The sequence below is a fragment of the Choloepus didactylus genome, chromosome 19 (assembly GCF_015220235.1).
Source record: "Choloepus didactylus isolate mChoDid1 chromosome 19, mChoDid1.pri, whole genome shotgun sequence".
Classification (NCBI taxonomy): domain Eukaryota; kingdom Metazoa; phylum Chordata; class Mammalia; order Pilosa; family Megalonychidae; genus Choloepus; species Choloepus didactylus.
Window position 1 is genome coordinate 42,420,253 of NC_051325.1, and position 20,100 is coordinate 42,440,352.

General features: G+C 39.4%; 1 long non-coding RNA gene and 1 other non-coding gene across 2 annotated transcripts; both read right to left on the minus strand.

Annotated features, from left to right (window-relative positions):
• Positions 1–15,813: 15,813 nt before the first annotated feature.
• On the minus strand, positions 15,814–19,864 carry LOC119515609. Its single transcript, XR_005213098.1, has 4 exons — positions 19,803–19,864; positions 16,610–16,706; positions 16,281–16,385; positions 15,814–16,172 (listed from the first exon to the last, which is right to left on the minus strand). It is a non-coding gene; the product is annotated as an uncharacterized LOC119515609 (long non-coding RNA).
• On the minus strand, positions 19,385–19,518 carry LOC119516228. The gene has a single exon (XR_005213237.1). It is a non-coding gene; the product is annotated as a small nucleolar RNA SNORA71 (small nucleolar RNA).
• Positions 19,865–20,100: the final 236 nt, after the last annotated feature.

Below are 20,100 nucleotides of genomic sequence, written 5' to 3' on the forward strand. Positions count from 1 at the left end.
ACAAAGAAGGACACGATATACTAATAAAAGGGACTATTCACCAAGAAGAAATAACAACCCTAAACGTTTACACATCCAATCAAGGTGCTCCAAAGTATATGAGACAAATACTGGCAAAACTGAAGGAAGCAACAGATGTGGGAGAATAATTACGGGAGACTTTGATATGACACTCCCTCCTATAGATACATCATCTAGACAGAAGACCAATAAGGAAACCAATCAAACTTAACAGACATATATAGAGCATTACATCCCAAATCACCAGGATATACGTTCTTCTCTAGCGCTCATGGAATGTTCTCCGGGATAGATCATATGCTGGGGCATAAAAAAAACCTCAATGAATTAAAAAAAAAAAAAAGGAAGAAGTAGTAAAGAGGGATCTGCTCTTCCACCACAGCTCAAACTGACACTCCCCCAAGAGTGTGGTAAAGGCCTGAAGCTGCTCGTCTGTGAACACTGGCGCATGATCCAGACCAAGCACCCCAGGGTCATCACAGCAGCAGAGACCAGTTTTCAAGGGATTTGCAGAGGTTGCTGACAGGGAAAGCCCCAGCTATGCGTAGAGAATAAATTTCTTCAGCCAGAATGCCTGGGTTGACTTTGCAACCCAGATCTGATGTTAGGACCTGCACACACAGCCCTGCTTTGCTTTGAGCTCGTCAAAACGCTAATCTCCACTCTCCCTACAAATCTTACAATAGTCCTGTCTCTTCCTTTGTTTGGTGAAAGGCATTCCACGGTTCCTCTGGAGGGCCTTCTTTCATTGCAATACATCAATAAACATGACTTCGTTGGACTACAGATTTGTCCTTGGTGGTCTTTATCAGATGGACTTTATCAAGCAAAGATTCCACTGAGATTTAGTAAGACCTCGATGCCATGGACTGATACTCCCGACTTGGAATGATGTGGACATCTGAGACCCCCTGAGACTCTGCATACTCAAGGCTGCCCTGCTCGTGGCTGTGAGCAAGGTTTCATGCTGATTCTGGACTCTTCATAGATCTCTTTGGCTCCTCAGTGTTAGGTTTATACTTATTTCTCAGGTTTGGGGTACTTTGAGAAACTGGATCAGAATCTGTTTTGGTGTCCACTGGTAAAATCTAGCTTTTAACATCATCTTTCCTCATCTATCTGCACGTCCACTATCTTGTGTGTTATTTATCTATAAAGATTTTCCCTTGTTCTGGTCTGTGTATGAGAAATTGGTTTTGGAAGAGATCTCTACACATTCCACCTTCAGTGAGACCTCTGACTCTTTGGGCTATCAATTGGAATAGAATGACCTCAGCAAATGAGGGCCCCAGACATTGACAAGCAACACACTCTTTTTTTGCCAACTATCAGCCAATGTCTCTTAGGTTTGTGCTAATAAACTTGCTTTTCCTCCTGGCAGAACTCTGGCTGCTGTATTCTCATTCCTGCATTTATCTTTCTAAATGACATAACTTTAAAAAGGACAATTTGAAATTGTACAGACCACTTTGGGAAACTTTTGACACGAACAAGTTATTCGTTGAAGAGTTCCCTTAAAACAAAAGACAAAAAAAAAAAAAGAAAAAGGAAAAATCCTCACATAGAACTAGTATTGTCTAAAAGTGACAGATCACTTTTTTTAGCATATGAGACAACCCCCTCCTATGTTTCTATATATTAAGGGTTAGTAAGTACTGGTTTTTTAATTGTACAACTTGGATAAAATAGCGAAGGGCTCAAGTTATTGTTTAAGCTAGATATAATGACTCTTACTCTGTTGGGTGTATCTAAATTTTACATCTAAATTTTACATTTGTCAGAAGTTGGTTCCCTCTTACTTCATTTTTCTTTTTCTCCCCACTCTGTTCCTTTCCATCATTTTCATTCTACTGGAAAACATTAAAGATTAAGTGATCACACACAAAATCATCTTGTCATTATATGCCCACTCTTGAGTATCTAGTTAAGAATTCCTAAGAGAATTTTTTAAACGTTATTAAACTGTTTGTGTTTCTTTTACTCTAAAATATGTGGACACTGAGACATGTATTTGAATAATGGTCTTTATCACTAGAGTTGCAAATTAAGAGAAAAAGGTCTCAGTTCCACGATAAAAGAATTTTTAAACATGATTGACAGAATCTTTAAAATTTGGTTCATAAATATGAGGTTTTATAGGGCTCATGTACTATTCCTGAGAAAGAGGACACCTTCACTGAAAAGTGGACGATGGCATCCAGAAAACCTCTGTTAGCTGAGAAGGCACGTCTGCTGATTCTTTGCTCCGGGGTTCTGGTTTCAAAATAGCTTTCTCCACAATGTCACTGAGCTTGTTTCTCTTCGCTTCTCCGGAGCAAACTCTGGGCTAACATCTCTTAGCTAAGCATCTCCAAGCATCTCTAAGCATCGGTGTTAGCAAGCATCCCGGTCTGTATGGCTCTTTTATGTAGTCCAGTGAACTAATCAAGACCCACCCTGAATGGGTGGGGTCAAGTCTCCATGGAACCATTCAATCAAGAGTTCACACCCTAATCTAAAAGTTTAATCAATCTGTCCCCACAAGATTGCTATAAAGAATATGGCTTTTTCTGGGAGACATAATATATACAAACTGGCACAGAGATGAATCTTAAAAATTAAACTGAGGTAATATTAGTTTACGAAACTCCATGTCTTCTGTCTAGTTTTATTCAAGTTAATGTCAACACAATATCCTAGTTTATTTAAGACTACAGTTAAATGTCCTATGATTTAAACTTTCTAAATTTCCTACACTGGTTTTGTAAATATAGTACCATTGTTTAAGATTACAAAAATATAAAATTGTGTTTCGTTATATAAAATTGTAATGATACATGGAAACTTGACTAGGGAGTGAGACCTTGTTGGTTTGTACAAGTTAGCATGAAGCCCTGATACAACCCAGCATAATTGGGTGGAGAATAAAAAGTATTTGCAAAGCTCCCTTGAGGAACTGTGGAAAAATGTGGAAATATTAAACTTCCCCAGCGGGGGAATTCCTGATATTCTCACAAGCATTGGGGACCACCAGCTTACTAGGCCGAGCCCTCAGTCTTGGGGCTTGCCCTTATGAAGCTTTTTACTGCAAAGGAGAGGCTAAAAAAAAAAAGATTAAACCCGGTTACTAAACCTAGTTTTAATTTTAATTTACCTTTATTCTAACACAATTTAAATGGTTATAGATTAATAGGATGCACAAATCTCTTTGGATAATATTATATAGAACAATAACATAAAATGCATGCTTATGGAAAAAAAACCAGCTAGACAGTTCTTGGTTTCCTGTCTTAGTTTTCTCTGTGTCTAGAGAAAACAAAAGTTGTTTATGTTGCTAAAGGTGGTAATTAACAAAAATGATTAAGACTATATGAGCTATAATAATTACAGAGAGATACAAATATGTATACAAGATAATAGATATTGTTTGTTCAAGAGAATTATTAGTTTATTATGATGGTAAATTCAATTTAATATGTACATTGTTAATATATTGATATGGTTAATTATATTTTGAAATTAAAGTTAAAAGCTTCAAGTTTATCATCTCTATACATACTATTTATCATCTATATACATAATTATTTATGTATGTCTAAAAATATGCATATAAATTTAGATTATTCATTTTTAAAAGTCTCAAAGTATTAAGAATAAAAAAAGACAAATTAAAGGTATACTGTAAATGTAAATATTTTAGTAAAAATTTTTTGACCTGCATTTATACAACCTACAATTAAAAAAAAAAAAAAAGAACTATATTAAAAATTTTTTAAAGCTGGTTAAATGGATGTATTCATAAGTAAAAATATATACATTCCTTATTGCAAATTGTTACATGGTTGATATGAAAGAAGAATAAAATTAGAATTTGGGTTTTCTTTAGGGAAAATGATCATTATTTTAGGCCCAGATAATAGAGATTTCATTTTATCAGAAAGACATTCTATTAACTCTCTATGCTTCTGGCATATTTTCTATTCATTTGAACAAAAATTTCCTTATTTTTAAAACAGTTTTTAATCACATTTACCTTCTGTTGTGTCTGTAATTTTTCCTACAATTAAAATTTATGACATGTTCATAATTTGTCTCTTCTAACAGCTGCTCTTGACTTTCCTTTCTCAAATTCAGAATAATAAAACTTAAAAATTTTTTTATGCCTAAACTACTTTTGGGTTTCCTTGAATGGCTACCAGGCAACACAAAGATTTGCTCCTTCATCTTAAAAAGGAAGGATGAAAGAAATAACTAGATTTTAGCATTCTCAAAATTTTAATTAACTCAAAACTATTGTGTGACATATACATTAATAGATTAATGTGGTATATACATAGAATGGAATATAATTCAGCTGTAAAATGGAATGATGTTCTGATACATGCTATATAACATGGAAGAACCTTAAAATCATTTTGCTAAGTGAAATAAGCCAGTTGAAAAAGGATATATATTGGATGATTCCACTTATACGAAATAACCTGGAATATGCAAATTCATAGAAACAAAAAGCAGATTAGAGGTTGCAAGAGAGGGGAAAATGGGAGTTATTGTTTAATGGGTACAAGAGTTTCTGTTTGGGGCAAGTAAAAAGTTTTAGAAATGGATGGTGGTGATAGTAGCACAATAGCTTGAATATAATTGCAATACCACTGAACTGTATATTTAAAAATGGTTAAAGTGGGCAATTTGGTGGTATATATATGTTATCACAATAAAGTTTAAAAAAAATTTTTTAAACATTATAAAAGCCCTTTTGTTTACCAAATTTAGGTTAAAAGCCAAAAACACAGCAAAAAAAAAAAGTTCTGTCTTCCTAGGTTAATTCTGTGTATATAAACTATATTAATATAAAAGCATTCCAGTAACTTTGTACTTTTAAGTTTAAAAGAAACATACCCATGGCCAAGCACAAAGACTGGTACAACTGTCTACAGAGTAATTTTGTTTCTAGGTTTCAATAACCTTGTCAATCAGGAACAAAGCAATACAAATCCAAAGGAGTTTGCAGGTGTCTTCACAGTTCAAAATATGATCTTACTCCAAGGTAATCCTTGACTATATACTCATAAATTAATTGTGTGTTATTCCTCAAGAGAGGATTTCCCTCTCTCCACTCTGATTAATTAGTTGGAGCTGTTAATTCTTACCACCTTAATAGAGGTAAGCAGTTGCCATCTTAAACCAATGTTGTTGGAAAATTTTAAAGGCCTGACCAATGAATTTTCTAGAACACGTCCTACCTGCTTACGACAAAATTCAAACAAAACTAAAAAGATGGGACTGAGTCTGAATCCAAAGTTTCAGAGACCCTTTAAATGCCTCTGAATAGATTTTATGCAATTGCTTGTAACAATGGGATATAAATATGTGTGGGTCTTAAAATGTCTATTCCAGGATGGATCAAAATTTTCCTTCTCAGAAAGCCACATAGCTTCAACAGTGACAAAAAAGTTTCTTGATTTTGTGTTTCCTGCCCGGGAAATCCTGAACTATTTCTTTAATGGTGGAAACACTCCCTTCACTGGAACTGTTGCTAAGGAGCTTTGTGTTTCCTCTTACTCAAAATCCCCACTGTGCATACCACCCTCAGTCTTTAGGCAAAACAGAAGGACAAATGGACTTCATACTTGAGTTAGACAAACTGTCAGAAATTCTTGAACTCCTTTGGCCTAAAGTGTTGCTTTTTTTCTAAAGACGATGAGGCCAAACCCCTTCAGGAGCCCATCAGCTCTTTCATCCATGAATTGCTAACTGGGCTCCTACGCATCTGTATCAGTCCTCTCCAAGCTCTGCCTTATACAGGCTGATGTAGACATATAGTATAAGTAACTCATGGTGTACATAGTTTTATAATCAATCGATTATGGAAGCATTTCCACATCATCCTCTGAAACAACCCCTTCATGATTTAAAACTCGACCTTTTTTCAGACCTGTTATCTGAAAGACTACCCTTAAATCTCAATGGAAAGGAACTTAGCAGGTACAATTAATAGCTAACACAGCAGTAAAAACCTGAGGATATTGATCCAGCATCTCTCAATTCAGAAGATACAACCTGGACTTCCGGAAGATAGCGGCTAGGAGAGACAGGGCAAAAAAACACCTCTGTGAAAAATATCAGATAAAAGCCAGAAAGTGACCCAGAACACCAGTTCCAGCAATGCACGAGCTGGACAAGGTCTGCTAAATCCACAGGGACCGTGCACTTGGTGAAACCAGGAGTCTACATTCTGAAACGAGTGAGTAAGCCTGCTGGATATCCTGCAGCCACGCTGCAGTGTGGGGAAACCGTGGGTTGGCGTTTGGAGTTGGACTAGTTCTTTTTTAAAAAACCCAAAAATGGCTGCAGACACGACAGCGAGAACTGCCCAATGAAGCGCAGCAGGAACGGGCTGTGCCAATGCCTCAATATCTGGCATGGACGATAGCCTTTCACACACCCGCTACTAATTGTCTCGGAGCGAGGAAGGCAGAGGGGAGCCAAAAAGGGAAAATAACCACGCCCCTTGTAGCCATCTTCCCAGCAGGCTGGGAATACTCCTGCCTGGCGCCGGTGCCGCAGCCCAGAGCCATGCCAAAAAACCCAGTGTGACAGGAAGTGTTTCCAGCAACACACGCATGCACAATATTGGGCACGGACAATAGCCTTTCGCGCACCCACAGATAATTGTCCCAGAGCTAGGAAGGCGGAGCTGTGCGAAAGGGGGAAATTAACATGCCCCATACAGCCATCCTTACAGTGGGCTGAGAATGCCCCTACACGGCTGGTGGCCCAGAACTTCCCTTGGGGGACGGCTCTCACCTGTGATGTAGCACAGCCTTCCCTCAGCAGAGGCCCTAGGAGGGCACAGCTTGGAAGAAGAACCCACTCAGGAATCCCAGGGACCATATGCCAATACCAAGGACTTGAGGGTCAGCAGCAGAGAAAATCTGTGGCGAGACTGAAATGAAGGTTTAGACTCTTGCAACAGCCTTAGATCTCCAGGAACACCTGGAAGGTTTTATTATTAGAGCCACCCTCCCTTCCTATCCGCTCAGACACACGCCCCACATTCAGGGCAGACAGCACCAACAACACACCCAAACTTGGTGCACCAGTTGGAACCCCACAAGAATCAGACCACCACATACCACAAAGACAAAGTCAGGGAGAACTGGCTTGAGGGAAATAGGTGGCTCGCAGATGCCACTTGCTGGTTAGTTAGAGAAAGTGTACGCCACCAAGCTGTAGATTTGACAAATTAGAGATTAGTCTTTGAATTAGCCTACATATCTTAAAAGAACCCTATCAAGTTAAGCAAATGCCAAGAGGCCAAAAACCACAGAAAATTTTAAAGCATATTAAAAAACCAGATGATGTGGATAACCCAAACCCAAACACCCAAATCAAAAGATCAGAGGAGACGCAGTACTTGGAGCAATTAATCAAAGAACTAAAGACAAACAACGAGAGCATGGCACAGGATATAAAGGACATGAAGAAGAGCATGGCACAGGATATAAAGGACATGAAGAAGATCCTAGAAGAGCATAAAGAAGAAATTGCAAGGGTAAATAAAAATATAAATGATCTTTTTATCATTTGACCAAATTATGTTGACCAAATTAAAAAGATTCTGGATACTCATAGTACAAGACTAGAGGAAGTTGAACAACAAATCAGTGACCTGGAGGAGGACAAAATGAGAAATGAAAGAACAAAAGAAAGAATGGGGAAAAAATAAAAAAAAATCAAAATGGACCTAAAGGTATGATAGATAAAATAAAACGTCCAAATATAAGACTCATTGGTGTCCCAGAAGGGGAAGAGAAGGGTAAAGGTCTAGAAAGAGTATTCAAAGAAATGGTTGGGGAAAACTTCCCAAACCTTCTACACATCATAAATACATAAAGCATAAATGCCCAGAGAACTCCAAATAGAATAAATCCAAATAAACCCATTCCAAGATATATTCTGATCAGACTGTCAAACACTGAAGAGAAGGAGCAAGTTCTGAAAGCAGCAAGAGAAAAGCAATTCACTACATACAAAGGAAACAATGTAAGACTAAGTAGTGACTACTCAGTGGCCACCATGGAAGCAAGAAGGCAGTGGCAAGACATATTTAAAATTCTGAGAAAGAAAAATTTCCAACCAAGAATCTGTTATCCAGCAAAGATCTCCTTCAAATTTGAGAGCCTAAATTTTTCACAGACAAATGCTGAGAGATTTTGCTAACAAAAGACCTGCCCTACTTCAGATACTAAAGGGAGCCCTACCGACAGAGAAACAAAGAAAGGAGAGAGAGAGATGGAGAAAGATTCAGTAATATATTGTTGGATTTGATTTGCTAATACTTTGTTGAGAATTTTAGCATCTATATTCATAAAAGATATTCGTTTGTAGTTTTCCTTTCTTGTAATGTCTTTATCTATCAGGGTAATGCTGGGACTTGTGTAACTTCTCCCCTTCAGTCTCATCAAATATATAATTGGGTTTAAACAACAGGTGCTACTTCATTAGGTTATTATGCAGGTTAAACCACTAAATAATGTAAAGCACCTATGACAGAGCCTAGTACATAATAAGTACTAAATATACATTTTTTAAAGTATTGCTTTCTTGGAAGTAAATTCTACATGGTTACAATTCAGTATTCAATTACCATGTTGTTAGATTTCACTTGTTAAATGTTTATGAATTTTTCTTTGGTGTTTGTAAAGTGATTCGCTTATCATCTTCTTTAAATATCCTGTTTTTGTCCACCTTTGGTATCAAGGTTCGGCTAACTTCCAAAAGCAAGGTGAATAGCTGTCCATCTTTTTCTATGCTCAGGAAGTGTTTACATAATATAGAAAATCATCTGGGCCTGGGTTTTTTTGTATTAGTTATATATTGCTGTGTAGCAAATTACCCCCAAAACTTAATGGTTTAAAACAACAAATATTTATTACCTCATAATTTCTGTAGATCAAGAAACTAAGCATGGATCTCTCACAGGCTGCAATCAAGGTGCTGGCTGGGATTTCAGTCATCTTAGGGCTATCTAGGGGGAGGATACATTTCCAACCTCACTCATTTGGCTGTTGGCAAGATGCAGTTTCCTGTGGGTTGTCTGACTCAAGACCTCAGTTCTTCATGGGCTGTTGGCCGAGGCCCCCTCAGTTCCTTGACACATGGAACTCTCCCCAGGGCAGCTCACAACTTGGCAACCGGCTTCACTAAGGGAGAGAGTCACGTAGCAAAACAGGAGTGACTGTCTGTTTTGTAACCTAACCCTGAATGTAATATCCCATCACTTTTGCTGCAGTTTATTGGCTAGAAGAAACGAGTTGCTAGTCCAGCCACCCTCAAAGGGAGATTACACAAGGGTGTGAATACCAGTAGGTGCTATTATGGGCCATTTTAGAGGCTGCCTGCAACAAATTTTAAAGGTAGATCTTTGACTACTCTTCCACTTTCTTCTACGGCTATTGGTCCATACTAGTCCTATACCTTTTCTTACACAATTTCAGTAATTTATGATTGGCCTACCAAATAATTATGTTTCTGTTTTGAAAATTTATTTGTTAAAAAATCTAATCTGGAGCTGAAGCTTATTCCTATCATTATTTATGTCTCCCCTCTCTTTTTCTTTATCAGAAAGAACATTTCTCTAATTGGTTGGTCATTGCAAAGAAGCAGTTTTTTTTGTGTATTGCTCAACTCTATTTTTTGTATTTTCTTTCATTGATTTTTGACTTTATTAATTACTTCCTTTTACTTTTATTTGAGCTTATTTTGTGTGCTTTCACCTAGATTCTTGAAAGCTTGGTTTCTTTGTTTTCAATTTTGATTTCTAATAAGTGCATTTAAGGCCATGGAAGAAAAAAAAAAAAGATAAAACCCATCCTCAAATCACTGGAATACTCCCCAGCCAGTCCCCAGCCAGAGACCTCTCCTCCAGAAGCCAATAAAGGTATAAAGGAATTAGCTGCCATCCAAGACCACCAGAACAAGCAAATGATTAGAAGAAGTGGACAGTGTCTTAGTTTTCCTGAGCTGCTATCACAAATATTATACAGTGGGTTAGCTTAAACAACAGAAATTTATTAGCTCGGTTTGGATGCTAGAAGGATTGCTTCCTCCTGGGGTCAGTAGCATTCTGGCTGGCTGGCAAATGGGGTTCCTTGGCTTTCCTGTCTCAAGGTGATGTCTTCTCCTTTCTCTTCTGGTTCCCACTGACTTCTGGCTTCTAGCTCCTCTCTGTGGCTTTCTCTTTATGTCTTAATTTTCTCTGCTTATAAAGGACTCCAGTATTCTAGATTAAGACCCAATCTCATTCAGTTGGGCCTCACCCACTTAAAAATAACATCTTCAAGAGATCCCATTTACAATGGGTTCACAACAGGAAGGTGGATCAAGACGAAGTACATTATAAATTGGGATGCATAATTCAATTCACCATGGTTGGCTTCTACCCAAGATCTATGAAATAAGTACTCTAATGAGCGGTCTCTAGAGTCATAAATGCTACTACACAGTTACTGTCATGTCAGATAATGCAACAACTCATCTTACAATAAAAGGAATGTGAAGGACAAACCATGTTCTCCAAACATCACTTTAATCAATGAAAACAGGAAAATAGTGAAGTTCTGTGGGAGGGAATAATGTCCCACAGGGCAACTCTGTCTGCCCTTGGTCAAAAGAGACTGGAAGAGCAAAATTCAGCCCAGAACTGAATAAAAATCACCTCTGATTGAGAAAGTTAAAAATCAGAAGTAACGATGTCGTGAAACATATGACAGCATGGATGAACCTTGAAGACATAACGCTGAGCAAAATAAGCCAGGCACAAAAAGAGAAATATCATATGTACCACTCATGTGAACATTGAAAAATGTAAAATAAATGGTTTATAATGTAGAATGTAGGGGAACTAGTGATAGAGAACAATTAATGAAGGGGGAATGATAACCCAATAAGAACAGATAAGCTATTGTGTAGTTATTTTAGGTTAGTTGTCTTTTTATTATTCCCTTGTTATGGTATGTTTGAAATGCTTTTTTATTGTATATTTAAAAAAAAATTTTTATATAGTTAATTTTAAAAAAAAGTTAATTAAAAAAAAAAGAAAAAAATATGCAGAGCCCTCTTGAGGAGCTGGTGGAGAATGCAGGGGTGTTGGGCTTCCCCATCTCGATGGTTGCTGATGTGCTCACAGACTTAGGAGACTGGTGGTTTGATGGGCTGAGCCCTCTACCACCAGACTTGCCTTTGGCAGGACTGTTGCTGCAAAGGAGGCTAGGCCTGCCTATAATTGTGCCTAAGAGCCTCCTCCCAAAAGTCTCTTAGTTGCTCAGATATGGCCCTCTCTCTCTAGCTAAGCCAACTTGGCAGGTGAAATCACTGCTCTCTCCCCTATGTGGGATCTGACACCCAGGGGAGTAAAGCTCCCTGGCAACGTGGAATATGACTCCCAGGGAGGAATCTAGACCCGGCATTGTGGGATGGAGAACATCTTCTTGACCAAAAGGGGGATGTGAAAGGAAATGAAATAAGCTTCAGTGGCAGAGAGATTCCAAAAGGAGCCAAGAGGTCACTCTGGTGGGCACTTTTAGGCACAAAATAGACAACCCTTTTTAGGTTCTAAGAATTGGAGTAGCTAGCAGTAAATACCTGAAACTATCAAACTACAACCCAGAACCCATGAATCTTGAAGATGATTGTATAAAAATGTAGCTTATGAGGGGTGACAATGTGATTGGGAAAGCCATGTGGATCACACTCCCCTTTGTCCAATGTATGGATGGATGAGTAGAAAAATGGGGGCAAAAAAAAAAAGGCACCCAGTGTTCTTTTTTACTTTAATTGTTCTTTTTCACTTTAATTTTTATTATTATTATTTTTGTGTGTGTGGTAATGAAAATGTTCAAAAATTAATTTTGGTGATGAATGCACAACTATATAATGGTACTATGAACAATTGAATGTATGCTTTGTATGACTGCATGGTATATGAATATATCTCAATAAAAATGAATTTAAAAAAAAAAAAGAGAAAAAATCAGTTCAGCCATTAACTCGCACTGGGATTACAGATCAAATAAAGCCAGTAGCAAAGTTAAAAGGAAATAGCATTTCTTAAGGTCATATTGTAGCTATAATTCAGCAGGCTGCACAATTAAATTTTGTATTTGATTTCCAGCAAAATCAATACTGCAGCTACAAGAATAAGAAATTATTTTAGGGCTGTCTTGGAAGCTCTCTGGTGTTGAGACCATGACTTGAGCTAAGAGTTAACAACCTGAGTTTGTCATTTACTCTTTGTAAGTGCTCAAGTTGCTCTCAAAAGAATCCATCCCAAGCCACAGTCCTTAGAGTCAGCATCACTCCATTATGGTAAAGCACAACCCCCTCCGAGTGACCCCTGCTTTCTTACCAAGGATGACCCCGGCTCTGCTTTACTGTTCCCATCTCCAAAACAAAGATTACTGGGAAATCTTGTTCTTTAAAATCATCAGTCATCAGAAAATCTGTTGTTTGAAATCATATCAGAAAGAATGGCCATTCTCACTTTTGCCTGGAAGATCTGAGCCCCACCAGACTCTTCAATACAGATAAGCAGTTTCCACAGAGACTCACATAAAAGGTTTTCAGAGACAACAAACCACATTTATCTTAACTTTGCAGCTTCCAAGGAAACAAGATACCATGTCTGCTTTTCAGTCCAGACCTGACAATAACCCCATGCATGGCCCTGTTTTTTATTGATCCTATTAAAACACTGCTTAATTTCCATTTTACCTAAAATTCCTCAAATCCTATCTCTTCCTTTTTGGGTAAGACATTGCACTGTTCCTCTGCAGTTCCTTAGCTGGTTGTAATAAATCAAATCAGGCTTTGTTAACTATAGATTTGACCCTTGTGGTCTTTATTAAATGGGTTTTATTAGATTATCCAGGTTTTCAATTTCTCGAGGTAATTTCATTTACATTTCCTAGAAATGTGTTCATTTTGTCAAACTGTCACATTTTATGGACAAAAAGTAATCTATATTATTCTCTAACTTCTTAATCCCAGCTTTATCTGTCCTATACCTCCTTTTTTCATTCCTAAAATTACTGTCATTCTTTTTCTTCTTCACAAATTTTACTGGAGGTTTCTCCATTTTATTAGTCTTTTCAAAGAAGTAACTTTTTGCTATGTTGGTTCTCATTATTGTATATTTGCCTTCGGCTTTTTAAATTTCTGCTCCTATTTCTATTATCTCATTACTTCTATTTGTTGGCATTCTGTTGTATTTTTCTTTCTTGTTACTTATTAAATTCCAGTCTTTCTATTTTAATATAAACATTTAAGGCTATAAATTTCTTAAGAATGATTTTGCTGCATCTCAGAAGTTTTGATATATAGAATTTTCATTATCATTCACTTGTATTTTCTAATCCCCTTTACAGTATATTCTTGATTAAATGTCTTAAATTCACCACATATGCATAATTTTTAAACCTTTTTTGTTTTTGTTGCTATTGTCCTTAAATTATATTGTAATACAAATCTAGTTTGTATGATACCGATTCTTTGTTATTGAAGATTTGTTTCCTAAGCCTGGAACATAAAAAGTATTTGTAAATACTCCTTATATAATTGAGACAAACAGCTATTCTCTCATGGGGGGGTAAATATTTCTAAATACCTAAGAAATCAAGTTTAATCATTGCATTTTACAAATCCTGTTTTAAGAGTAGGAGGGTAACTATTTTTGCCTCACAGGAAACTTTAGCTTTGGGGGTTACAATCTGAAAACCCTCCGAGACAAAACTGGCTAATCTTGGGAGAGCTTCCCTGTTTCTCTAAAGGTCAAGTCTCCCTACATAGTGTCATGGGAACGCAGGCTTTCCCTCCATAAAATTCATTACGGTTTGTAATATCTTCATTTGTGGGTCATTTTTTGTTTCGCCCAACTACACCGTGAACTAGGGACTGTCACCTTCACTACTGTGTGTCCAGTGCCCAGGAGAGGATGGCATATACTAAATGTTCAATAAACAGTGACTTGAGTGGATAATCGGGACCATGAAGGAATGGCTTGTGTGGAGAATCATACCTGGTACTTGGGGCCTGCCTCCCGAAGGCTCTGGAACATGAGGGCATCATTCATCATCCCATCTGACATATCTGACCTTCTTGCAATGCACGCTGAGGCCCCGGGACCCCATGGCCGGCTAAAGGGTCACCGCTTCCGCCGCCGCCCGCCCTACATTCAAATCCCAACAGCTACAGGGCGGGGCGAGCGCGCCCCCTGGAGCCCGGAGGCTGCGCGCGCAGGCCGCAGCATTCACAAGAACTGAATTTTTAAATTTTATTTAAATAAACTTAAATAGCCACACGTGGCTAGTGGCTTGCTCTAATGGACAGCACAGTTCTAAAAAAGGTCCATGAGTCACCATGTCTGTTTTGATGAATAGCACTTATCTACTTATTATCCACATACCTGCCTGTGATCCACTGGAGGGTAAACTGTTTACTCATCATTGTATCCCTATTTGTAGCTCAGTATCTCTCCGAATGCTTTGTGAAAGAACCTTCTGTCCAGCTCTGCAATCCCCCCTCAGTTTTGCTCTGTACTCTCCCACCAGCTGCTTCACAGGCCCTGCAGTGCCAGGTGCCGGTTTCCCAGTGCAGGCTTCCTTGACCTTAATTCTGGTTCCTGGGCCATGTTGGTGGTAATGCTCTTCTTGGGTTTCCTCAGGCCCTGAAGACCTGCGATGGCTCCTGCCTCAGCCAGAACAGAACAGAGGCCAAACATGGTGATGTGCTGCCAGGTCAAAAACGCCTGGTGTCTCCACGCAGCCCTGTTAAACACTGGCTTTTTTTCCTGCTGCTTCCCACTCCACACCAGCAGACATTAATAATCAGTCACAGCTGACTTCTCTTGGCACCTCTTCTGAGAGCCACAACCAGTTGACTAGAAATGGGTAAGAGGTCAGAGGATGCTCTTGTAGGAAACTGGCTGGCATAGTGGAACATTTCAGTCATCAAGAATGCCTACCCCAGGCAGGAGACCATCAAAGTGCCAAACTCATCAAGGTAGGCTTGAGAGCCTGAGTTCTGCCTCAGCCCCAGCCAAGATGATTTCGATTTAACTCCACCATTCAATTATGGCCTTTGGGATGTACTTCCCCTATGCAGGCCCCTCCATCTGTAAAGTAGGGATTAAAGAGTTCCTGCACACACATCCTTAGCACATCATTGCTTTTGCTGCAATTACTGATTTTATACCATTATCTTCAAAAACCCACATCCTTAACAGAAACCCTGCCCAATACATTTCCCTACGCATATATTCCCCCAAGTTCCACTAATGACGGCTGCTCTATGTTCACACCCCTCCTCTCACTTCTACTCAAAAACCCATCTTCTCAAGTTGACACCATGTATTTTACCTCCCAGATAGGCTGACCAACTCATCCCAATTTGCCCAGGACTTTCCTGGTTTTAGCACTGAAAAGTCCCATGTCCTGGGAAACCCTCAGTTCCAGGCAAACCAGAACAGTTGGTCACCTGCTGCCAGAATTCAGGCATACTGCAACCTTCCTCAATAATTGGCCTGACTCACAAGTTCACCTTATCAGCCACCCTTCCAAGCCCTGCCCCCCATGTTTCTCCACACTCATGGTCCCAAATCTGAGCTAACTGCCATCACTTGTTATCCTCCTAATCCTAACTGGATGTCTCTAGTCATATCCTATGTGCCAAGCCCCAGAAAATCTCAAGGAGGGAAAACAAGAACTGGTCTGTGACCCACTTTCTCTATAACCAGCCTTACTGGCACATGGGTTGTTACTGATTCAAAAAGCAAGTCTGTTTATTGAATGGACAGGAGGAGAGGACAATGATGAAAAGGGCTACAAATCCAAGAGAGAAACTCTTGCTTATTAAAAAGGCATTGTAGGTGTGGGCAGAGGGACACAAGACTGTCCCTCTGGGGCACTGTTGTCCCAATCCAGAACCAGCTGTAGTATCTCCAATGTCTGGACCCCAAGCCCACAGCCTCAGCACTTTTTCTCTGATCTCTTGTGCAGAATGACAGTTGTTTCATGATGCTCTGAGCCAGCAGGAGAGAGCCCTGGTGATGCTTCATCTGGCAGCCTCAATCTCCACTCTGTGCCTCTCTGGTTTCCACAAACACCACCAGGAATCTGAAAAGAGAGGGAAAGATGAGACCAATGGTTTGGGGTTCCCACCTGCATAAACACAAACCAGTTTAGCTTCTGACTGTGGGCCCCCTGCCCCTGGCATTAACTCACCATGGTGAGAAATATCAGGCAAACCCAGATCCCACGTTATCCTGAGGGTCACTGACTCCATGGCCTCGGACTTTCTTCAACAATCTCCAGATCTAAGGCTGAGACCTGGAGGGCAAGGAAGCAGATGAGAATTTAGTATCTACCACATGTTCTCCTCTCCAAGCTGACGTCAAAGGGTCCCAATCAACCATGTCTAAAGCTCCCAGTTTATGCACCCCAAACTACTCTCATTAAGCACTCTAAATATTCCCAGAAAAGAAAGGGGGGGCGGGGCACACATCTTAAAAGTCCAGTTTTTACAATACAGGATTTTCATTCAAGTTACTCACAATCAGGGCACAAGTACTCCACAAGAAGACAGCTCAGCAACACCCTGCCAGAAGCTTCTGACACTGAGATTCCACTGCATCCATCTTTTTCTTTTCTCTAGATTAAACACATTTTTTATTTTAAGTGGGAGGACATTCCATTCTGTCAGATTGAATAAGGGATTAACATATTTTAGTCAAGGGTATGTCAATTGCTTCTCAAACAAATTTAGACCCCTTTGGTCCCACCGAGATCTGGAATATATCTGCACATAGAATGTCCCAAACAATCATCAGAAAGGTAGTCACAATCATAAGGAGTATTTCATCTTGTATTTCAACTTGAGCAAATACTTCCCTTTTTTTTTTTAAATTAAATAAGTTGTAGGTTTATAGAAAAATCATGCCTAAAATAGAATTCCCAAATACCACCCTATTTTTAACACCTTGCTTTAGTGTGGTACATTTGAGACAACTAATAAAAGAACTTTTAATTTGTGCTAGTAACTATAGTTAGGGTTCCATGTTTGTGTTGTACAGTCATATGGGTTTTAAAAAAATTTTTTATTCTAATAATACATATACAACCTAAAATTTCCCCTTTTAACTGCATTCAAATATATAATTCAGTGCATTAACTACATTCACAATGTTGTGCTGCCATCACCTCCATCTATTACCAAAACTTTCCCATCAGCCAAATAGAAACTCTATAATTTAAGCATGAACTCCCCATTCCCTACCCTCATCCTGGTCCCTGGTAACCTATATTCTAGTTTCTGACTCTATGAAGTTACTTACTCTTATCAGTGAGACTATACAATACTTGTCCTTTTGTGTCTGGCTTATTTCACTCAACATGATGTCTTCTAGGTTCATCCATGTATGGACCATGTGGTGGTTTGAAGTTGTATGTAACCTCAGAAAGGCACGTTTCTAAATTTAATCCATTTCTGTAGGTGTGGAGTTAAGGTGTGACCCACCTCATTCAGAATGGCTCTTAATCCTCTTATGGAGTCCTTTATAAACAGAGTGAATACAGAGGAGGAGCAAGAAAGCCACAGAAGCAAGAAGTTGAAAGCAATAAAACCCAAAAGAGAAGGAAGAGACCAGCAGACACCGCCACGTGCCTCACCATGTAGCAGAGGAGTCACAGATCGCCAGCAGCCATTCTTTGGGAAAAAAGCATCATCCTGATGCCTTGATTTGGACATTTTTCTCAGCCTCAAAAGTGTAAGCTAATAAATTCCCATAGTTAAGTCAATCCATTTCATGGTATCTGCTTTCAGCAGCCTAAGAAACTAAAACAATCACCATCCTCACTAGCTATCTCATCAAATTGTCAACTTCCGACAAGACCTGTTAGTCTTGTCTAGCTCTTTGAAAATCAAGACTACCAAGCCCATTTGAAAGATAAATGAAAAAAAAAAAAAAAAAAAAAAAAAAAACGTAATTAATGTCTGAGGATGTTACATGACAAGTGAACCCTAACTCAATCCACAGGACTCTACATCCAGATGCTTGGATTAACAGGTCTGGGGTGGGAGGCAGATAAACTGTCTTCAAACAGCTCACCAGTGTGCACAAAATCCACCTGCCTGGCTGAACTGAAGAATCCCAGGACCAGGGCTGTGGGACAGGACAAGCCTCTCATGCAAAAGGGGAAGGAGGACAGGTTTGAAGGAAAAGGGAAAACCTCAGATTTATTAAATGGCTATTAAATACCAGGTGATTCAAATATATTATTCTCACACTATCCCCACATCAAGAGATGAGAACTAAAACATCTGGTGAAAAAGCAGCCCATTCTCAAATATGAGAGACCTGAATGTAGAAGGAAGACGACTGGGGAACCAGACCAGAGTCCTCAGACACTCCACAATGTGATGAGTCCTATCACCTTACAATAAATCGTCTCTCCTCATTTTCTCTCTGTCCAGTTGCTACTGCCAGGCACCAGATAGATAGAAAGGCAGAGGCACCACCCTCAAGCAGATCACAGCAGAACAGGAATGATGAGCAAGCCAATAATTTCTCAGAGGCATGGGAACAGATGCAACAGGGAGGTAGGGGAGGCAGAGAAAGCTTCCAAGAGGCCCAGAAACTCGCTGAGGCAGGGCCCCATGCTGCCACAGCCCTTCCTTAGGCCTCAGAGCCCTGCACCATGCTGGTCAGAAGGGGCACTCAAACCATACAATACCAGGAACCAGGAGGTAACAACAGTTGGTGGGAACCACTCTTAGGTATATACCCCAAAGAACTAAAAGTAGGGACTTGAGCAGATACTTGTACTTCAATGTTTCTAGCAGCACTATGCAGAATAGTCAAAAGGTAGAAACGCAAATGTCCACTGACAAATGAATGGATAAACAATGTGCATACATACAATGGAATATTAGTCAGCTATAAAAAGGAATGACATTCTGATGTATGCGACTTCATGGATGAACCTTAAAGACATCATGTTGAGTGAAATAAGCCAGACACAAAAGGACGAGTATTATATGATTCCACATATGTGACATAACTAGAATAAGCAAATTCATAGTGACAGAAAGTGGACTGGAGACTGCTGAGGATTGGGGAGTTAGGGGAATGGGGAATTATTGCCTAATGGGTACTGGGTTTCTGTTTTGGGTGATGAAAAAAGTTTTGGTAATAGATGGGGGGTATGGTAACAAAACATTGTAAATTAATTAATGCCACTGAAATGAACATTTAAAAATTTTTAAAATAGGAAATTTTAGGTTATATATTTACTTATTTATATATTTTTTAAAACTGGGAAAAACGACATGTGTGAAAGCTCCAGGGTTTGTAAAGGACAGGAATGGGCCCTCCAAACACGGGGAAATGCTTTCAGCAATTCCTCTCCCTGCACTATCAATGACCAGGGCACAGGCAGCCCATGATCACTTTCGAAAGCAGGTGAAGAAAGGGCAGTGAGCGAGCCAAGAAAGGAGGCCACTGCCAGCAGACTAGGAAATGGCCCAGCTGGGATATAAGAGAACAAGTCAGTGACCAGACTCACAATCTATTTTTCCAGCAGTTACCTCTGATTCTCACAAAAATTCTTAACATAGTTGTTCTAGTTTGCTAATGCTGCCAGAATGCAAAACACCAGAAATGGACTGGCTTTTATAAAGGGGGTTTATTTGGTTACACAGTTACAGTCCCATAAAGCGTCCAAGGTAACGTATCAACAATCAGGTACCTTTACTGGAGGATGGCCAATGGCGTCCAGAAAACCTCTGTTAGCTGGGAAGGCAAGTAGCTGGCATCTGCTGTAAGTTCTGGTTTCAAAATGGCTTTCTCCCAGGACGTTCCTCTCTAGGCTGCAGTTCCTCAAAAATGTCACTCCCAGTAGCTCTTGGGGCATTTGTCCTCTCTTAGTTCCTCCAGAGCAAAAGGCTGCTTTCAATGGCCATCTTCAAACTGTTTCTCATCTGCAGCTACTCTCTCAGCTTCTGGGCATTCTTCAAAGTATCCCTTTTGGCTGTAGCTCCTCTTCA